The sequence below is a fragment of the Callithrix jacchus genome, chromosome 3 (assembly GCF_049354715.1).
Source record: "Callithrix jacchus isolate 240 chromosome 3, calJac240_pri, whole genome shotgun sequence".
In the NCBI taxonomy this organism is placed as follows: Eukaryota; Metazoa; Chordata; class Mammalia; order Primates; family Cebidae; genus Callithrix; species Callithrix jacchus.
Window position 1 is genome coordinate 53,887,875 of NC_133504.1, and position 19,963 is coordinate 53,907,837.

At 38.2% G+C, this 19,963-nt stretch overlaps 2 protein-coding genes across 4 annotated transcripts in view; both read left to right on the top strand.

Annotated features, from left to right (window-relative positions):
* Positions 1-8,298, top strand: part of LOC144581682 (uncharacterized) — a 316,803-nt gene extending 308,505 nt beyond the window's left edge. The window contains exon 4 of the mRNA XM_078366066.1: positions 8,158-8,298. The gene's annotated coding sequence lies outside the window, so the exon portion shown is untranslated. The remainder of the gene's footprint in view (positions 1-8,157) is intronic.
* INPP4B (inositol polyphosphate-4-phosphatase type II B) overlaps positions 1-19,963 on the top strand; it is a 988,233-nt gene that overhangs the window by 22,747 nt on the left and 945,523 nt on the right. For 2 of the 3 annotated variants that reach the window (XM_054252897.2, XM_054252896.2), the window contains exon 1: positions 10,733-10,853. The exons of the other annotated variant lie outside the window; for it this stretch is intronic. The gene's annotated coding sequence lies outside the window, so the exon portion shown is untranslated. Of the gene's footprint in view, positions 1-10,732; positions 10,854-19,963 lie in introns of those variants that run through there. 3 annotated transcript variants of the gene reach the window in all.

A 19,963-nucleotide genomic window follows, 5' to 3' on the forward strand; every position in this document is an offset into this window, starting at 1 on the left:
ACTGTCAATACATTGATCATAGGAATAAAATTATGTGCTTCTTTTCATAGATTAGGTTTGTTTGTATGGCAAAATGAGAGTGAAGAAATGCGAGTTTTTCTAGATAGAGAAGACAAAGTATTTGTAATTATGCTGGGGGCAGTGGTTGGGCTCTTGGCTTGGAGGTGTCCAAGCAGAGATGGGCTAACCTCTGTCAGGGAAAGTGACGCTGGGGGCTGCTTCTAAGCCAGCCTGCACTATAGTATCATCTGTGGCACACGAACAAACATACGAACCCCACCCCCACCCTCACAACAGAATGAAACAAAATGAAACAAAAACAGATCACAAACCCCTGTGTTAGTCAGGGTCTTCAGAGAAGCAAAACCAGTAGGGTGTGTAGAGATATACACAAAAGAGACCTATTATGAGAAATTGGCTCACTCAATTATGGAGGCTGGGAAATCACAATCTTTTGTCTGCAAGCTGGAGCTCCAGGAAAGCCTGTGGTATCGTTCCAGTTCAAGATCCAAAACCTGAAAGCAAGGGGACAGTGATGTAGGTTCTGATTTGAGTCCAAACACCCAAGAACCAGGGGCTCTGATGTAACAGGGCAGGAGAAGATGGATGAAGATATCTTAGCAGGATAAAAGAGCAAAATCTGTCCTTCCTCTGCCATTTTCTTCTATTTGGGCCCTCCATGGGTTGGATGATAGCCACTGCATTGGTGAGGGTGAGCTTCTTTACTCAGTCCACCAATGCAAATGTAATCTCTTCAAGAAACACCCTCACAGACACACCTAGAAATAACGTTCTACCAGGTAACAGGGTATCCTTTAGCCTAGTTGAGTTGACATAAAATTAACCATCACAGCCCCTATACTAGAGGTTCTTCTAATTCATTATGTCTGTGGAAGAAGCACTGCACTCAATATTGAAAACAAAAACAATGAACCAGGTTATTTTAATGAACATAAAATATTAGGAACTACATAAGCTGGGATTGAAATTTCAGGTAGGAAGTTAGACTGGATGAGGTTTTCTCAGATGTTACCTGAGAGCACTTGTAACCATTTAGTCAAGGCTTTTTTTCACTGAGAATTCTAATTCAGATGATAGAATTCAATTATATTTTGTCAGCTTATAATTTTTAAACCTTTTAAACATGCTTTCAGATGATATTTATTTTCAGGCACATTTGGAAAACGTTCATCTAGAAGACCTTGAGGTCTCATCCAGCCCACATATTCTATAATTAATTCAAATGCTTCTCTGCCTTATCTGTGTGTTGACTAGCCTTTAAGTGTTTTATTTTTGTATTAGGTATCATATAGGTAAATTCATAGATAGTGGTTTATAAATTGGGCAGTTTATGCCCAGCTTAACAACACATGCACAAGAAAAGAGGGGTCATTTCATGCAAATTTCACCGTGGGCTGACATGCCCTATGGATCACTGGTCTCAGTAACGTTTCTCATTTATTTGCAAGCACGCTGTATAGTCTTGCAGTCTGTGGTGTTCAAAGGTTAAATTCAACAGCTAGAAAAATGATGACAGTAACAAAGTTTAAATAACAAAAAGCTTGATGCATGAAAACCAAAAAACAATCTTGAATTCCTATAAAACCACCAGTGTCCATTCCTCATTATATTTTTAACTATATCATGATTCTGCAACTTGAAATACCCTGCAAGTTGAAAAACAAATAGCCAGGACTTAGGGCAGTATTTCTCAATGACTGTTCTGCTTTGAATTTTCATCTTATTTCTTTTTTACTGTATATTTCAATGGAATTAAATAGAGAATTTTAATTAAGAAAAGGGTTCAGAGCCCGATTTTCTTCTCAGATGCTGTACTCTATGGTCTGGTAAGTACTTTAATGAGTTGTAACACTGCAAGATGTTTCTAGTTCCTTTACATCCTGAACTCCATTAGCATATATTTCTGCCAGACTTTCAAAATGGATTCCATAACCCAAAATTGATATAGTTAAAAAGGAGCTTAGTGGGAAAACTTATTCCTATTTTACTCTTCTAACGGACCTAATTTAAGGTATAAGCCATTCTCAACTCCAAGTAGGATTGAGCTAATTTTCTTCCTAGCTGTTTTACATAGGTGTTCATACTGAAGAAAGCCTTTGGATAACTATTTAATCTTAATTTTAAGTCTCTAGATACTGCAGGCAATAATTACAGAAATATGGAGTTGTGGAATTTGAAAGGATGTTTAATATAATTTCTTATAACACTCAAATTTTACTTGTGAGCAGTGAGATCTTGAAGGACTGAGTGACTTGCTCAAGGCCATTTAATTCACAGAAAGGCAATACTAGCACCGGGGAATTCAGAAGCCAGGTTCTCCTCAACCCTCATTGACTTTAAGTGCCCTTAGCCTAGCAATATGTGTTGGTCCTGAATAATTTATTTAAGCTATCCAAAAAGATCAGTTTTTGTGATTTTTGAAAATAAGACAATTCTGCTTATATATTATGTGCAAATATATTTTTATGTACACATATAGTTATAATATCCATAACATATATTACATGTAATAATAAAATGCCTCTGCAGATCCAGACTTAAAGATGATTTGCTTAAAGAAATATGTGGGCCGGGCGCGGTGGCTCACGCCTATAATCCCAGCACTTTGGGAGGCTGAGGCGGGTGGATCACAAGGTCAAGAGATCGAGACCATCCTGGTCAACATGGTGAAACCCCGTCTCTACTAAAAATACAAAAAATTAGCTGGGCACGGTGGTGCGTGCCTGTAATCCCAGCTACTGAGGATGCTGAGGCAGGAGAATTGCCTGAACCCAGGAGGCGGAGGTTGCGGTGAGCTGAGATCTCGACATTGCACTCCAGCCTGGGTAACAAGAGCGAAACTCCGTCTCAAAAAAAAAAAAAAAAAAAAAGAAATATGTGGCTTTCATGGTCTCTCTTTTCCCCTTTTCCTCCCTAATCTTTATGTCTCAGTTTAGGCATCCCTTCCTTAGGGAACCTTTCTGCGAATGCTCTGAGTGGGTTCAGGAATTATTATATGTTCTTACAGGAACTTTAAACCCTTCATCACAGCACCTCTAACAATTGTGATTGATTTCATGTTTGTGTGATTACTTAATGTCTACCTCTCCCCCCACTGACTCTAACCATGTGAAACTGAGGCACCTGCTGGTGATCACGGCTACAACCTTAGCTCTTCCCCTGCCTCACCAGTACTTGGCTCAGTGCCCGGAACATAGTACATTCTTAGCATGTTTTGGATGAATTAAAAAATGAGTGGAATATCCTCTCTCCTAAAATGGACATGTACTTGAAGTTGCTGTTTTGTTTATTTCCTTCGTTCTAGTATCACATTTATGAAAATTAATTTTGATTCGTGGTTCTCACTTCTCCAACTTCAGTCTGCTACAAATAGGCCTTATTCCAAGCACTTCCAAGTGGCTGCTGGCTGGAGCTCTCCTCAGTCGGGTGTTCCAGGGCATGCTGATCTGCATGAATATCAAAGCCAGCTTCTTGGTATCCTGAAGCTGAAGAGAAGAAGGAAGGGGACCATGCATGACAGCAAGAGTAAGATGCTCTGTGGTTCCCTTAGCAGATGTTTAGCCAGTGAGTAGGGTGTTCAGGGTAGATGCTCAACACTGCCTGGAGGGGCAGTGCCCAACACCTAAAGATGAAAGTTCCTGGGCTGGGCGTGGTGGCTCATGCCTATAATCCCAGCACTTTGGGAGGCTGAGGCGGGTGGATCACGAGGTCAAGAGATCGATACGATCTTGGTCAACATGGTGAAACCCCATCTCTACTAAAAATACAAAAATTAGCTGGGCATGGCGGCACATGCTATAGCCCCAGCTACTCGGGAGGCTGAGGCAGGAGAATTGTTTGAACCCAGGAGGCGGAGGTTGCGGTGAGCCAAGATCGAGCCATTGCACTCCAGCCTTTGTAACAAGAGAGAAACTCCATCTCAAGAAATAAATAAATAAATAAATAAATAAATAAATAAATAAATAAATAAATAAAATAAAAAAGATGAAAGTTCCTGAGGCTCTTCTTACATACTCATAAAATGAAAATATCCACCATTTAGTCTTACCTGTAGGGAGATGGTCATTTCCTTAGATGGCTGAGGCCACTCCATGGAGACTATTGAGATAAGTCACAGTGACCCCAGATTAAGATGGATGAGGTCTTGGAAGAGGAGTGAAGAAGTCAGCCTGATAACTTGGTGGTTGAGGAAAGGTAGAGCGAAGGGCTAGCTATACCCATGACACCTAATCAAGGATTGGCAGAAGATGTCACTGTGTACACTTTGGTCTCAAACCAAAGGGCAGAGGAAGATCAGCAAAGAGCATCCCCAGAAAGATCAGATGTCCCCTCTTGCTTGTGGAACTGAAACCTCTGCCTGACCAGATCCACGTGCATGCTCCCTAGAATGCCAGAAAAACATGACACCCATAGGCTGCAGGCTAATTTGCCTGTAAAACACCATCTTTTGGAGCCCTGCCCTGAGTGTACATGTGCTTTGAATAAAAACTAAGTTCCTACATTACACATTACAGGGGAAGATTAATAGAGAAGGGCAGCCATCTTTGCAAGGGATTGCAGAGATACTGTGAAGGTAAATGGTGGACTGGAGGACAGGTAAAATTCTTCTTCTTTCTGAGGCTGTGAAAGTTGGGCCTGGATTTCACAGCTTAAAATACACAAGGTGCTCCTGCCATGTAGGGATGGTAAGAAATCCTGAGAGAGATTCTGAACACAAGGCGGCTTCATGGGCCCAAGGGCAGCTGCATCAGGATGTAAGTTAGTTATGTGCTAAACTGTATTGGACTTTTTGTTGTCTATGCATGCGCTGTGGAGCCTTGTGAGAACTGCAGCCTGACATGAGCTGTGCTGTGAAGAAGTAAAGGAGGTTCCCATCTCCTGAGTGTTAATGAGGATGGGTAGCCCTGCCCCTTTTCACAGGTGATGACAACAGCCCATCCCTGTGGAGGCCTTCAGAGCCTAGCAGCGTAGTCCCCAGAGAAGGCTTACTGACAATGGTGTTGGTATCATAAGGCTTGACCAGAAGGCTCGAGAACTCAAAAGCACGGTGAGATAACAGGGAACAGATTGCTCCAGAAATCGGGCATTATGTGCATATTAAACAGGAATGTGGCATCCTTGGTACTCACTGGCTGGTGAAGGACAGACATCTACTGATGTGAAAAGACTGGAGCTTAAATCATATGAATTAATTTATCTGACACACTGTCAAGAGCACTGTGTCACAGTTCATTCCAAATGGTAGCTAATATTAATTGAGCACCTACTATTTGGCAGGCACTACTCTAATGGCTTCATGTGTATCGCCTCAATTAATCCTCATAACCATCCTACTTGGTAGATGCTTTTATTATCCCCACTCTGCTGATGACACTCTCTTGCTCAAGGATGTAAGTAAGTGAATCAGAATATGAACCCAGTGAGTCTGACTTCAGCACAGTGCTCTCAGTCATTACCTAAAATTCCTCTCTACATCGGCCCTTATGTGACAGCATGAACTGCCTCCATAGACAAAACTCAGCTTTGGCTTGAGTGTTCATGTAGACAGCTCACTCAACAACAGACTACCTCCTGGTCATGCTGGCATTATCTGGCACACATGGCAGAGTTCTCACCCCAGGCAAATGATTACCCACTGTACTAATTGCTTAGCAACTATAAGCACAGCACAGCGCAGACCAACGCTCACATATGTATGGCACATAGGCACATACCTTGCCCGCTCTTTCTTTTTCAAATACCTTAAAAATCCTTCTCACTCATCTTATGTTCTTACCTTGATTCTTTTTCAGCCATTTTTACTTCCTAAGGGCACGCCTCTCTCTTGAGTTCTTTTTAGTATATTATACTTTAAGTTCTGGGGTACATGTGCAGAACATAAAGGTTTGTTACATAGGTACACACGTGACGTGATGGTTTGCTGCACCTGTCAACCTGTCATCTACATTAGGTATTTCTCCTAATGCTATCCCTCCCCCAGTCCCCTACCCCTTGATAAGCCCTGGTGTGTGGTATTCCTCTCCTCACATGTGTGCTCACTATTCAACTCCCACTTATGCGTGAGAACATGTGGTGTTTGGTTGTTTGTTCTTGTGTTAGTTCACTGAGAATGATGGTTTCCAGCTTCATCGATGTCCCTGCAAAGGACATGAACTCATCCCTTTTTATGGCTGCATAGTATTCCATGGTATATATGTGTCACCATTTTCTTTATCCAGTCTATCATTGATGGGCATTTGGGTTGGCTCCAAGTCTTTGCTATTGTGAACAGTGCCACAATAAACATACATATGCATGCGTCTTTATAGTAAAATTATTTATAATTCTTTGGGTATATACACAGTAACGAGATTGCTGGGTCAAACAGTATTTCTATTTCTAGATCCTTAAGGAATCACCACACTGTCTTCTACAATGGTTGATCTAATTTCCAGTCCCACCAATAGTGTAAAATCATTCCTATTTCTCTGCATCCTCCCCAGCATCTGTTGTTTCCTGATTTGCATTTCTTTAATGACCAGTGATGATTAGCTTTTTTTCATATGTATGTTGACTGCATAAATGTCTTCTTTTGAGAAGTGTCTGTTCATATCTTTTGCCGGCTTTTTGGTGGAGTTGCTTGTTTTTTTTTTTTTTTTTTTTTTTTTTTTTTTTTTTTGTAAATTTGTTTAAGTTCTTGTAGATTCTGGATATTAGCCCTTTGCCAGATGGATAGATTGCAAAAATTTACTCCTATTCTGTAGATTGCCTGTTCACTCTGTTTCTTTGGCTGTGCAGAAGCTCTTTAGTTTAATTAGATCCCATTTGTCTATTTTGGCTTTTGTTACCATTGCTTTTGGTGTTTTGGTCATGAATTTCTTGGAGGTCTTTATAGAGCTTGCAAACTTTTATTGGTCTGCTTCCTGGACTCCCTGCTCTCCTCCTCTTCCTGTCTTTCCAATGTTGAAATGTTCTCCCAGAATTCTGTTCTCCTTCTACCTCTCTTGTCATTGTCTATGGTATCTTTGGGTAAGTTCAGTCACTTTCATGACTTAGCCTATGAACAAGTTGCTCACAAATCCCATTTGTCTCTTTCTTCTTTTTCCTACTCTGGGGTTTTATTGAGATTTAACTAAAAAAGATGTATAACGTGGTCTTTTCTTTCAATGATATTTTAACTTAATTGCTATTGATTCCCTATATTGAGAAATAAATACTCTCTTTAGGTTTGTATTTAACTATTCAAAGTATTTTGATTTTTAGTTGACTTTAGAATATAATAATAAACATTTTGTAGTATATTCAAATTATGTTAGATATTTAATGTGCACATTTAATTTTTATTGGTAATAAAAACCATAATACTAAAGTAAGAATTAAAAACCACTTCAGGGAATATAGAAATTTTAATTAATAATATTTTAGTTACTTACATTTAATAGAATGATTCTTTGAAATTACCTTGTCTCAAAAAATTAAAGCATAAAATGAACTTGCAGAAACTCAGTACTCAGTTTTTAAAGCACTTTTATATATAGAAAATAGACAAAACTTAGTCATATGCATAGACACAAACTTTGTTTTGATTATGTGGAAAACATATTTTCTCAGTAGCCATCTGTAAGTATAGTTACCAATGGAAAATGGAAAATTGTACTTTCCTTAGTCTGTAGATGCATCCAGAGGATTTTTTTCCTTTTTTAAAATATAAAAATGAGTTAATTCTCTCAGAATTTTCTGTTAACACTTCATTCCTCTGATGCTATATTGGCTGAGAATAAGTAATGCAGGAATTATTCAGACAATTCAGAAAAATCTTTTATTTCCATACAAAGTACTTAAACCAAGTTTGGGCTTCACCTTTTCTCAAAGGTTTAACCTTAATTTTGTTTTTAATTTAATTTTTAAAATTATCTACAGGCAATTTGGGCATAGAAGACAATTTAAGGACAAGCCCAGGACATAAGTCATCTACAGTGACTCAGCATCATTGTCTGCTGAAACCGTAAGATGACATATGCTGAAACATTCAAGTCACAATCTGTGACATCTTTACAAATTTCAATAAATAAGACACAGCGAAACGTTGTGCAAATATGCAAAATAACACTGTGTTGGCTCCTTGTAATCAGTGAGGCAAGTCTGTTTTAACTCCAGGTGTCTCCATAACCACAGCGATGGCCTTGTAAACAGGTAGTGATGTGGACAGAGCCATCTGTGCTGTGCTGCAGCCCTGCACAGAGGTCTACTGGAAGGGAGGAGCCCGAAGTGAGTTCACTGAGCGTGGGCACTTTCCAGTAAGTACTCCAGCTGACACCCAGTTTCTTGATATTTGAAGAGGAGCTTTGGAAATTAGGGGCACGTGTGAGTTTGTGTGTTTTGTGCCTGGAGGGGGATGTAGGGGTGCTCTTGCTAAAAGAAACCAGGCTTTCAAGGCTATTTTCTTACTATGAATTTAACAAATCTGATTTAACACTCAAATCTGAATAATTTTTTTCCGAGGTATTATGGGTTCTTCCACAGAAGCAATAAAAATCCTTGATTCACTGCCTCAGAGAGCTGTAGGGAATTAAAAATACATAGTTATATTATTTTTAAAATATTGTAGCCATTACATATACATCTAGTTTAATGTTACCTTCTTAGTAGATTTCCTTTTTGTGATCCTCAACTTGCATAACATGTTTACTTAACTGTTTCAGTGTGATTTATGCGGTGGTTTGAACTGCAGGGTTTGGACCACAGCATTAAATGTGGAACAACAGTATTTCCTACCCCCCGCAGTGGTAGCACTGGAATTAAGAAAAGGAGAACGTGATCCCAGGGGAAACACAACTGGGATGTGAGGTCCAGCTGCCATCCTTACATGAGGAAGCTGCTTCCAATCCCATCCTTGAATGTTCACGAATTTATTTTTACTAAAAGATGTGATTTGTATCCAGAAAAGTTTAATGTCTGGCAATATTTTTACTATTTTTCCGACTGCCAATATTCTACCTGTGTGTTACACTGACTGTGGAATGCGAAATATGCATGATTACACAGAATACAGAATATTGTCATAGAGGAGATTTCATATGAAGATTGATCTATCATGTAGCCATTCTACAGGATTTTAAATCATATTAGATTGTTAAAAATGACATTTCATTTTGGCTTGTGCTTGGCATTCTGTTAAAAGTCAAACATTAATGAGAACTTGGAGAAAACTGTAGCCTGTTATGTTTGCAGAAGTGTGTTTTCCTGATAATGAAAGAATATTTGGAGACTTCCATGTAAGCTGTCTCCAAATGCCATAGCTTGTGTCTTTGTAACATTTTGTGATATTCTTCCTTATGCAACCCCTCTCTTGCCGCATTTCCACTTGACACCACTACTGACCAAATGGAGTAGGGGAGGTTTTTGTTTTCTCTTTTTTACTTTGGCCCAAATATGAGCACACATGGTTTTCCTGAGTGTACCATAATGAAATTGTGAAAGAACATTGAGATAAGAATTTCCTATGGCCTAAGGCGGTAACTTGCTTTATGAGCTATGGCTTTCTCGTGTTCAGATTGGCTTCTGTGTTTCCTTGCCTCACTGTGACACTAGTGTTGAAATTAAGGACTCTTACACTAGTCCTGCCATCTAATGAGAAAGGGAGAGAGAATCCATTGAAATGGGTGACAGCCAAATGGGACAGCTTCTGAAATACATAAATACATACTGGGACACACCACTCCTTATTTTGATTTAGTTGCATTTTTAATAGACAAGAAAAGAGACAGACAAGAAAGAAACTTGAGGAGAAGGGAGTTCAACATGACAAAGAATAAGAGTGTCAAAGAGGGATACAGGAGAGGGATGATCAAGGAAGTAAGCCGTGAGTATAGATGTGATGATATAAAGAAGTCTGTATGACTTTCTAAAACTTTTATAATGTCCCCATGTTTGCAAATTTTGTTACTCCCTATTGTGCTATGTGAATCTGTACCTGTAGATCAATTAGAACTACCATGTAGAGAGACCTAATAAATGTAAAGTCTGAGGTTTCCCCATATTGTTCATATTTAATGTCCTTCCAGAATATTCTCATATTTCTGTTCCATTTGTGTTTACTCTTACCTGTATCCAAATACCTCATTATTTTCTGTTTTATTTCCCATGTTCATCTATTGGACCTGACCATGGTACAGCTTCATCTCTTCTGAAAGTTGGTTTGCCTCTACCAGTGTGCCTTTGTCCTTAGTGATAGCTACTTCGGTTTGTGTTATTAACCAAGCCGAGACAATGGTTATTGTTATGGATGCCATAGCTAGTCAGCATGGTTTATTTCACAGCTTTGATTCGTTAGTGAGGAAACTCAAGTACCCTCTTAATCTCTCTAAATAAACTAGACAGGGCTCTATCTGGAAAAGATGGCACATTCAAAATGAGTAATTTGAGGAATGTCATGGTTTGCAATGATGGTCTGAATTATTTATTCCTTCCCCACTTGTCCCCTCTGATATGTGATTTTGCAGTTTTTTCATTATAGGCAGGGTGACCTGCCATATCTCCCTACCCCCTTTTTCTTTCGGTACTAGGCTCAACTTTGTAATTTGCTTTGGCCGAGGCAGTTTTAGCAGAATGGATACAAGTAGAAGAAATCTGTGTACTGGGGCTTCCTTTGTTACGCCTCTTGCAACACCATGGGAGCATGACCAAGATAACCTCCTGAAGGTCAAAAAGCACAAAGAACAGAGCTGAGGCTGAGAGCGGCCATCAGACCTCTGTCAGACATATGAGCGAAGTTGACCAAGGGTTCACTAGTTGATAGTCTAACTGATACCTGAGATTCAAGCAATAAGTGTCTATTGTTGGATGCTACTAAAGTAAGTTTTGTTTGTTATACAGCATTTGTGGGTTTTGTTATACAGCATTTGTGGGTTTTGTTTGTTATACAGCATTTGTGGGTTTTGTTGTTATACAGCATTTGTGGGTTTTGTTTGTTATACAGCATTTGTGGGTTTTGTTATACAGCATTTGTGGGTTTTGTTATACAGCATTTGTGGGTTTTGTTTGTTATACAGCATTTGTGGGTTTTGTTATATAGCATTTGTGGGTTTTGTTATACAGCATTTGTGGGTTTTGTTTGTTATACAGCATTTGTGGGTTTTGTTATACAGCATTTGTGGGTTTTGTTATACAGCATTTATGGGTTTTGTTTGTTATACAGCATTTGTGGGTTTTGTTATACAGCATTTGTGGGTTTTGTTATACAGCATTTGTGGGTTTTGGTATACAGTATTGTGGCTGTAACAAGAGACTTTAATTTTGAGACTTTTTTACAAAGGTGTGTGGGTAAGTTTAGGAAGCCCCGAGTTTAGAAGTAGTAATGGTAAGGTACGCTTATGATGCCTATGCCTGAAGGGGCAAGGGAAAAAGTGCTTACTAGAACTTAGTAAAAGAGAAATGTACATGGAGACTTGAACTGTAAATTTCAAGTAAGAGAGGCAGGCAGCCCGTGATTACACTGCAGAAAGTTGGAGAAATAAATACCCTAATCTTACTCTCTCCACTGGACCCACTGGATAAATTGTTATAGGAACTGGAGTCAAGACTGAATAAATATCCTTTCTGGGCAGTGGTGGTGTTTCAGCGATTGAGCTTAGCATCAGATCAGAACCAGGTTCTAATAAACCTCAGAAAGCCTGAGTATTTTCCTTCTTTTAGTGCATAGCCAACCTAGTAAAACAGCCACAGATACGTGTCTGGGAAGGACTGGAAAACATCTCTCCTTGTCTTGTATGGACCTTCCTCAAGGGTCCAAGACTCTCCCTTGGTCAAGGCAGGGCCTTTGAGTTTGTGAATTTGATTGCTCTGGTTGGGTGAAAGGCCATAGATCCTTACTCTGGTGATTTAAATTTCTGATAACCATATCCAGCATATTTCTGCCAATACAAGTTCAGAAATACCTTAATTTACAACCCATCTGCTTCATATCTAGGAATTCCATCATCAATTTACCATCCTCATAAATCCCTCTGGGCCAAAACAGTCTGGCCCCATTTTCCCCAGAAGCTTATTGTTTAATTGCATGCACCTTATTGCTTATGGTTAATGCCAGTGCCTGGTCTCTACCCCTCTGGGATCCCTTTATTTCCAATGAAATCAGGAAGGCAGATTTTAATGCAGCATCATTATCTCTGGCCAACACAGTTTTTCAACCTCTTAATTTTGCTGTTCTCATCAGTGCCTTGGTAAAGGAAGCCTTCTCTGAGCAGCCCATGGATTATGGTTAGAGGTGGTGAGCAAATTACTTATGATAGATCTATTCCAACCTCTTATTTACCATCAGGGCTTCTTCCTCTCTAATAACACTTGAGTGTTCCAGCATTTTGACCTCAGTGATGTAGATCAGGGGAGAGCAAGCTTTTTCAGTAAAAGGCTCAACAGTGACTATCTTAGGCTAAGAGGACCATGTAGTCTCTGTCTCAATTGCTCAGCTCTGCCATTTTAGTTCACAAATAATCTCAGATAATATGGAAATAAATGAATGTAATTTTGTTTCTATGAAGCTTTACTTACAAACACAGATGGTGAATGGAATTAGGCTCATGGGCCATAGTTTACTGACCTCTGACATAGATAATTTTTAGATTCAGCTTCAGTTGACCAACTTATCAGACTATTAACACAACTGCCATATTTATGACCCAAGTATATTATTCTTGAACTTTGGGTGAACAGACTCTTGACAATTACTTCAGTTGGGTCAAACCTTATGCCTCATCCTTCCTGATCTGATACTCAGAATCTACATCCATTTGTGCATCACTGCCCTGCCACACACATTGCATCTCTTTCAGTATGTAGACTCTGTCATTTAGAGCTGTCCTTCTATTAGTCTGTCTGGATTATGTAAGGGCTCTACCTCTTATTAAAGTACAGAGTCCATGAGAGAGTTTGGGGTGAGGGGCAAGTGTCTCTGGCAAGTCATTGAAAACCTTTTATTCAGGATTCAGCTAGGTTCCTCTGTTTCTGTTTCATCATCCTTTCTCTCTCTCTCTCAGTATGTAGATTTTTATTTATATGAGCTTATTTTCCTTATGTGTGTTTTAATTTTTTTTCTGAACCATTTGTAAGTTGAAACTTTGGATCTTTTTATCCCTCAATAATTCAGCATGATTTCCTAAAATAAGAACATTATTTTTATTGTTAATATCAGGAAATTTAATTGATACAATGGTATTATCTAATGTACTGGCTATTCAGATTTCATCAGTCTTCCCATTAGTGTCTGTTATTGCTTTTCCCTGGTTCAGGATCTAGTCTAGGAGCATGGAAGTTCTTAGGTCTCTTTAGTTTCAATGCATCTAGAACAGTTCCTCAGCCTGCATTTTTCTTGACTTTGATGATTTTATTATTATTTTATAGAATAATTGAGTTATTAAATTATTTTGTAGAATGACGTTTAATGTGGGGTTACCTGACATTTCCTCATTTTTTTTTTTTGTATTTAGTTATTTTTTGGCAAGGAAACAACTGAAGAGATGCCATCTACCTTGTAGGCCATTGTACCCAGAGCAACATGATGTCAGATTTTCTTAATACTGGTGATGTCAGAATTCTCCACTGTAAATCTACTTTTTTGGTAATTAATCAATAATCAATAAAAAGATATTATGTGAATACATATAAATATTGTTTCTTAGCAAGATTTTACTTTTTAGTTTTAGCATCCACTGATGCTTTTTACACTCCATCTTTTTTCTGTATTTATTAGTTGTCATTATACTATAAGGGAGAGATTTCCCTCTTATTTATTTACTTATGTCAGAATGAACTCATGGTATTATTTTATTCAGTGGATTATAATCCATTACCATCATTAATTTGCTGCCCAGATTGTTCTAGATTTAGCCAATGGGCCTTTCTTTAGGCTGGTTCCTATGACTTTTTGATGTGGCCCTTTGATTCTTTCAACATTTCCTGACTTTCTGGATTAACAAGATGTTCCAGGCTCATCTTGCACTTTCCCTGAAGCAGCCCTAAAATCAACCCTTTCTGCAAATAATTTCTGGATTATTTTAGTAAGAAATGGCATTTAGAAAGCAAAAACTTGATATAAGATTGTTCATTGCTACTATGAGTCATTGTTTTTAGGCCTTCTCAGTAGAGAAAGGGTAAATATGTATACTATATATGTATAAATATGTGAGGTCTTTAATATCTTAGACACAGAGCAGTTATAGCAAACCCTTTTCAATTCTGAGGATAACCCTTAAGATGGTGGTCTGGGTACTCAGGTAACTATTAGGAGTGCCAGTTCTTAGGTACTTTATGGTTCTTGGAGGATCCCTTATTAATCATATAGACACACAAATTTGATCTGACTTAATTTAAATAAGCAACAAATATTGATTGAGAAATTACTATGTCCTTCCCTCCCAGATTTAGTATTATTTTTAAAAATCACCTAGTAATTTCAGAATACACAGAGATGTACTATAGGAAACACATTTACAGAATTTCAAGAATATGATTGAAGTTACCAGAGTAAATGATTTCCATCATATCTTTGAAGAAAACTCTCAAGCATAATATGAGACATAAAAGTTTACCTTAAAAATAAAAAGAACTTGTTAAAATTATTTCTGCTTCTGGTTTTAGTTCTTGATTTAAAAAGTAATGCACTATAACATTTTGTTGTCTGATTATATAACTATATAAAAATCAATTCTTCCAGTGAACATTTGAGTATTTTCTGTTTTATTATGAACAATATTACTATAAATATTGGTCTACATAATTCCTGGAGTTTGTCTAAGAAATATAATTACATTACAAATGCTTTAATGCCAAGTTGTGGTCTAAGGTCCATGTTTCAATTTACATCTTTACTAGAAGTATATGTATAGGAATCCTCATTGCTAGTCTTACCAACATTTTTATCAAACTTATTAATTTTTTTGCCAGTATTGACAGTTTTGCAGTGTTATTTCTCAGTGACTTTAGTTGATGTTTCTTCCAGAGATGTTCTCATTTTTTCTATCTGGAGTCTTTGGATTGCTCTTGATAGGGGCCACGTGAAGCCCTCTGAGCAGCCAAGTGGAACTGTGATTCAGCTCTTCCATCTTGAGGAGACTAAAATAGGTTCCTCATGCATTGCTATTACCAATTTACATTGGCTCCGGCATAGTACTGGCATTGTGTTTGCTTGTTGCTGACATTTCTAACCTTATTTTACTGTTTTACAATAGATTTTTCTTTCTTTCTTATCCCCAGCAATGAATATTAATACCATAGTAGAAGAGAGCTCAGAGAATCTATCCCTTTTAAGTCCAGCTGAAGTCAATGATGTATGTACTTTTTTAAAAGCAATATACATAAAGATTACAAAACATTCCTTTCTCCCAGCCTAAACTTTGATAATCTATTTTGAATTTCATGCCTTTTCCAACAAGGAACTTCATCTACTTATATTGAATGCCAAGAAAATAAACATTGTCAAGATTGAGAAAGGAAATTGGCATATTTCAACCTTTGCTGTTTGCTCAAAAGCTTCTTGTGTCTTGCATTCCTTGGCATTCAAGATTGAAAGATTCAGGCTTTCCCAGTCACCAGTTTAATTAATTATACTCCTTCCTCAAGGCCGACAGTTAAAAGGAATTACATGGTTCCAAAAGAGTAGGAGGTAGAGATAATAGGAGTGGGGAATCGAGTGAGCTCTGTTTATTGCATAAGGAAATTCAGGCTGGGGTATACCCTGGTGTACAGTAGGTGACTCTAGAAAATTTTTCCATTTCTGTTGAAGCCATATTTACAAATGAAGCCCCAACAGTCTCTTCTGGCCTCATGTTCTACCCCTGACCCCATACACTCAGTGCAGTTAACCTCACTGAATTCTTTATACTTCACCTGATACAGAAAACATTTTCCACCTGTTTTGCTGGTGTTGTGCCCTTTGCTTGGACTGCTCTCTGCTCTTTTCTTCCTGCTATATGCTAAACCTTTTTATCTGGTTCAGGTTAGATTTCTCTTTTTCGATCTTTTTCTTGCTTCTGTGGTACTTTTAATACGTTGAATTATGTCCCCCTATCTTGAATGTACAATTCAAAGCTTGGGAATGTGACCCCCCAGGGCCTAACACAGAACTGAGTACAAATAAGTGTTAATACTTGATAGGTGTTAAATGAATGATTGAACAAATAAAAAATAAATAAGTGGCAAGATTATTGCATTTTTTTGGAGGGGATTTTGAGGCCAGTTTGAAGCCCTCCAGAATGATCAGAAGAGTGAGAATTATTCTTAAAATCATCTGCTTAATGAAACCTTTGGTGTGAGGAAAAGAAGCTGCCAGGGCACTTTGCCAGGAAACATCAACAATGCCTGAGAGAGTGGGGTCATGTTGCAGATAGAGCTTCAGTACCTCATGCTCCTTGCTGGCTGATGAGAAGAGTGAGCTGAAAACCTTCTAACCTGCTTCTGGTAAGGTCATGGTCTTTACATTCTAACATTTTTCTTTGCATTAGCTCTGACTCAGATTTCAGAAGCAGACTGATGAACACGTTATGTCTGAGATTCTGGCCACCATGTTTTAAATATCAGGGTGTCATCAACTTTCCATCAAATTTCTGTGACCTAGAACCTCCATGATCCTTTCATATGCTCACATTAGGGCTTTCCCCTCCCTATCCTCTTTCATGAATTCTTTGAGCGATGCCATCTCTTTTTTTTTTTTTTTGATGTGAAATCTTGCTCTGTTGTCCAGGTTGGAGTGCACTGGCATGATCTCCGCTCACTGCAACCTCTGCCTCCCAGGTTCAAGCAATTCTCCTGCCTCAGCCTCCTGAATGGCTGGGATTACAGGCCCTCACCACCATGCCTGGATTTTTTTTTGTATTTTTAGTAGAGATAGGGTTTCACCATGTTGGCCAGGCTGGTCTTGAACTCCTGGCCTCAGGTGATTCGCTCACCTCTGCCTCCCAAAATGCTGGGATTACAGATGTGAGTCATGGCACCTGGCTGAGTGATGCTATCTTAACCCTAGGGGCAAAACTGGGGTCTGGAAATAAGTCTTGGAGGTGCATCCCAACTTCTTGTTTCTCTCACTCTGAGGCTTCTTCTGAGTCTTTTAATAATGAGGAGAAAGATATGGAGCAGAAGTGATTAAATCATTAGAATTCACCTTGGCTTCCAGACACTGAAAAGCTGCTTTTGGCTTCTCCATGTGTAGACTGCCTGCATGCCTACGCTGGATAAGCCTTTGTATGGAAATTGACAACTGAATTCCTCATCAAAGATTTTTTTCTTGCTAGTTTGGCATGTTCTTAGCTGTAGTCTTAAATGTTTTCATGATATTATTCATTTTCTAAAACAAAGTTATCCTGCCATGAGCCAAATAGGAAAAATCCTCTTCATTCTTGAGTTTCTATGGCCCAAAATTAAGCTGAAATTCAACTACTTATAAAGTGCTAACATTGGGATGGATTCATTCCAAGTAGGAAGAGATAGTCTGGTCATCAATTTAATCAACAAGTATTTATGAATAATCTCCCTCCCTCCCTCTTTCTCTCCATGATTTCCTTCATTCCTTTATTTCTTCCTTCTCTTACTTTCACAAATGTTTCATGAACACTAAGTGAATAATACAAGCTTTCGTGTAATAGACAACTGTTAATCTAATGGTGAGGTGATTGAAAAGTACTTTCCAGGATGGGTTACTCCAATCTACAGCAGATAGACTGTAATTCCCTAGGTTTTAAGTGTTTCAGTGTTTTAAATTTGTAGAGCTCTACTAATACTGCTTAGCATTGAATGACCTAGCATAGAAAATCCCTTCTTTCAGCTATCTTGATTTCAGAGTTGGTCATTCCTCTCTCAGAATAGGTCTTCACCAATGTCCTGCTGTGAATCCTGAATAAAGACTGCAGGTTGTAATCTTTAGTCTAGATCTGTGTTTCTGAAAGTCATCAGTCACACGAAAGGCTTGCTAAATCACAGATCTGGGGGCCTTCCTGTTCTGAATCACTAGGTATTAAATTAGGTTCAAGAATTTTCATTTTGAACATTCTGAAGTGATGCTGATGTTGCTGTTTCTGGGAACACAATTAGAAAACCATGGCTTACAAACTTGAGACCAAGTTAGTCTATCCTCTGCAGCTGATGATGTGGTGAGTTGGGACACAGGCCATGCTCTTGCATCTAAGGGACTCCCAATATACAGATTCCATCAAAAGATAAGTTTATTTCTTTCTAACGCAACAAACTGTATTTACTGTGCTGTGGAAAGTAATTCATTGTTAAAAGGAAAGCTCTGAATTTTTCAATCTGTGGTTTCCATCATTGTCCCAGTCATCTCCATCTCTAAGGAAATGATAAGGGGGTATGGAGAAGGTACAGGGCAAGTAACATCGGCTCTTAGGAGATACCTGTATGTTGCATGTATCACTTCAATTCCTACCTCATTAACCATACTGTCACTAGCTACACCTGGCTTCAAGGATGCTGGGTCTAAGTGGTCACAGGACAACCAGAAATGCTGTGTATCTTATTACTAAAAGGAAGAAAGGGAGAATGTATCTGGGTAATAACTTGCTGTTGCTGCCTCAACAGATATCCAGCAGGTAATAGCTATAAGGGCAGATGATATGAGATAATGCCATGGAAACCACAAACCTTGTATGCTGGGAGGAGTTGGTTTCTGGATTGAATTTGTAAGCTGGTTTAGGATTAGTTTGGCTTAGGATTTTGATTTATTGGTTAACCTGGGGAATACTTATTAATCAGAGAGAAATTATGTAGTAAGTGCTATTCTTTTATTATTAAAACTTAAAGCGACACTCAAAATTTATATTTCTTAATATGTGCTATTTGTCAGTGGTACGGTTTGGATTTGTGTCCCCACCAATTCTCATGTCAAATTGTAATCCACATTGTTGGAGAAGGGCCCTGGTAGGAGGTGATTGGATCGTGGGGGCGTATTTCTCCTTTGCTGTTCTCATATAAGTAGGGACTGAGTTCTCATGAGATCTGGTTGTTTAAAAGTGTGTAGCACCTTCCCCTCCTCTCTTCCTCCTGCTCGGGCCATGGAAGGTGTACCTGCTTTCCCATTGCTTCTGCCTGACTGCAAGTTCCCTCAGCTGTCCACAGCCATGCTTTCTGTTAATCCTGCAGAACCATGAGCCAATTAAACCTCTATCCTTATATATTACCCTGTCTCAGGTATTTCTTCATGGCAGTGCAAGAACGGACTAATACAGCCAGTAATTATTTATTTTCGTTAGTTTATCTTACATCAGCATCAGCCTTTGCAGTTAAGATTTACACTGATGAAAGACAAAAAGTCTAGAGGGATTATTGGTATTAGAAAAGTGTATATTACTTCATTCAACATGGGTAACATTTTTAAGCTCTGAAAAGAACTTTCTATGTACCTATGAAGGTCTTAAGGCCTCATATTTCTCCTCTAATCAAGTAGCAGGAAAATGTATTTACTTCTATTCATGCAAATCTAAATGCTATTGGTGGTAATTCACATAATTTGATAAGAATTTGAAATGAAGGCAATATTAAAAATACAATGTGCACAATAATAAAAAGTGTAATGACAGTTTTGACATTACCATTTCTGGCTGATATTAGGATTGGTGCCAACAAGAGATTATTTTGACACTTAAAATATTATAAGAATGATGAATTACATCTACTTGACATTATCATTTATGATGATTCTTACTTCCCTTAATTTTAATTCTGAAGGGTAGGATAAAAGGTTAGTCTTTTTTGGAAGATTAAAACACATTTTTAATCTTATTTCCTTAGGCTAAATAGAATGAAGACTTGCGAAGTTACATGGAAAAGTCAGCAATATTTTTAGATTACTTTATAATGTACACACTGCTGCCTTATTTACTTTTCATGTAGTATCGTTATTTTTCTCTATTTTACAGAAGAGGGAAGTGAGGTTTAGAGATATTAAGTACAATAATTCATTCAA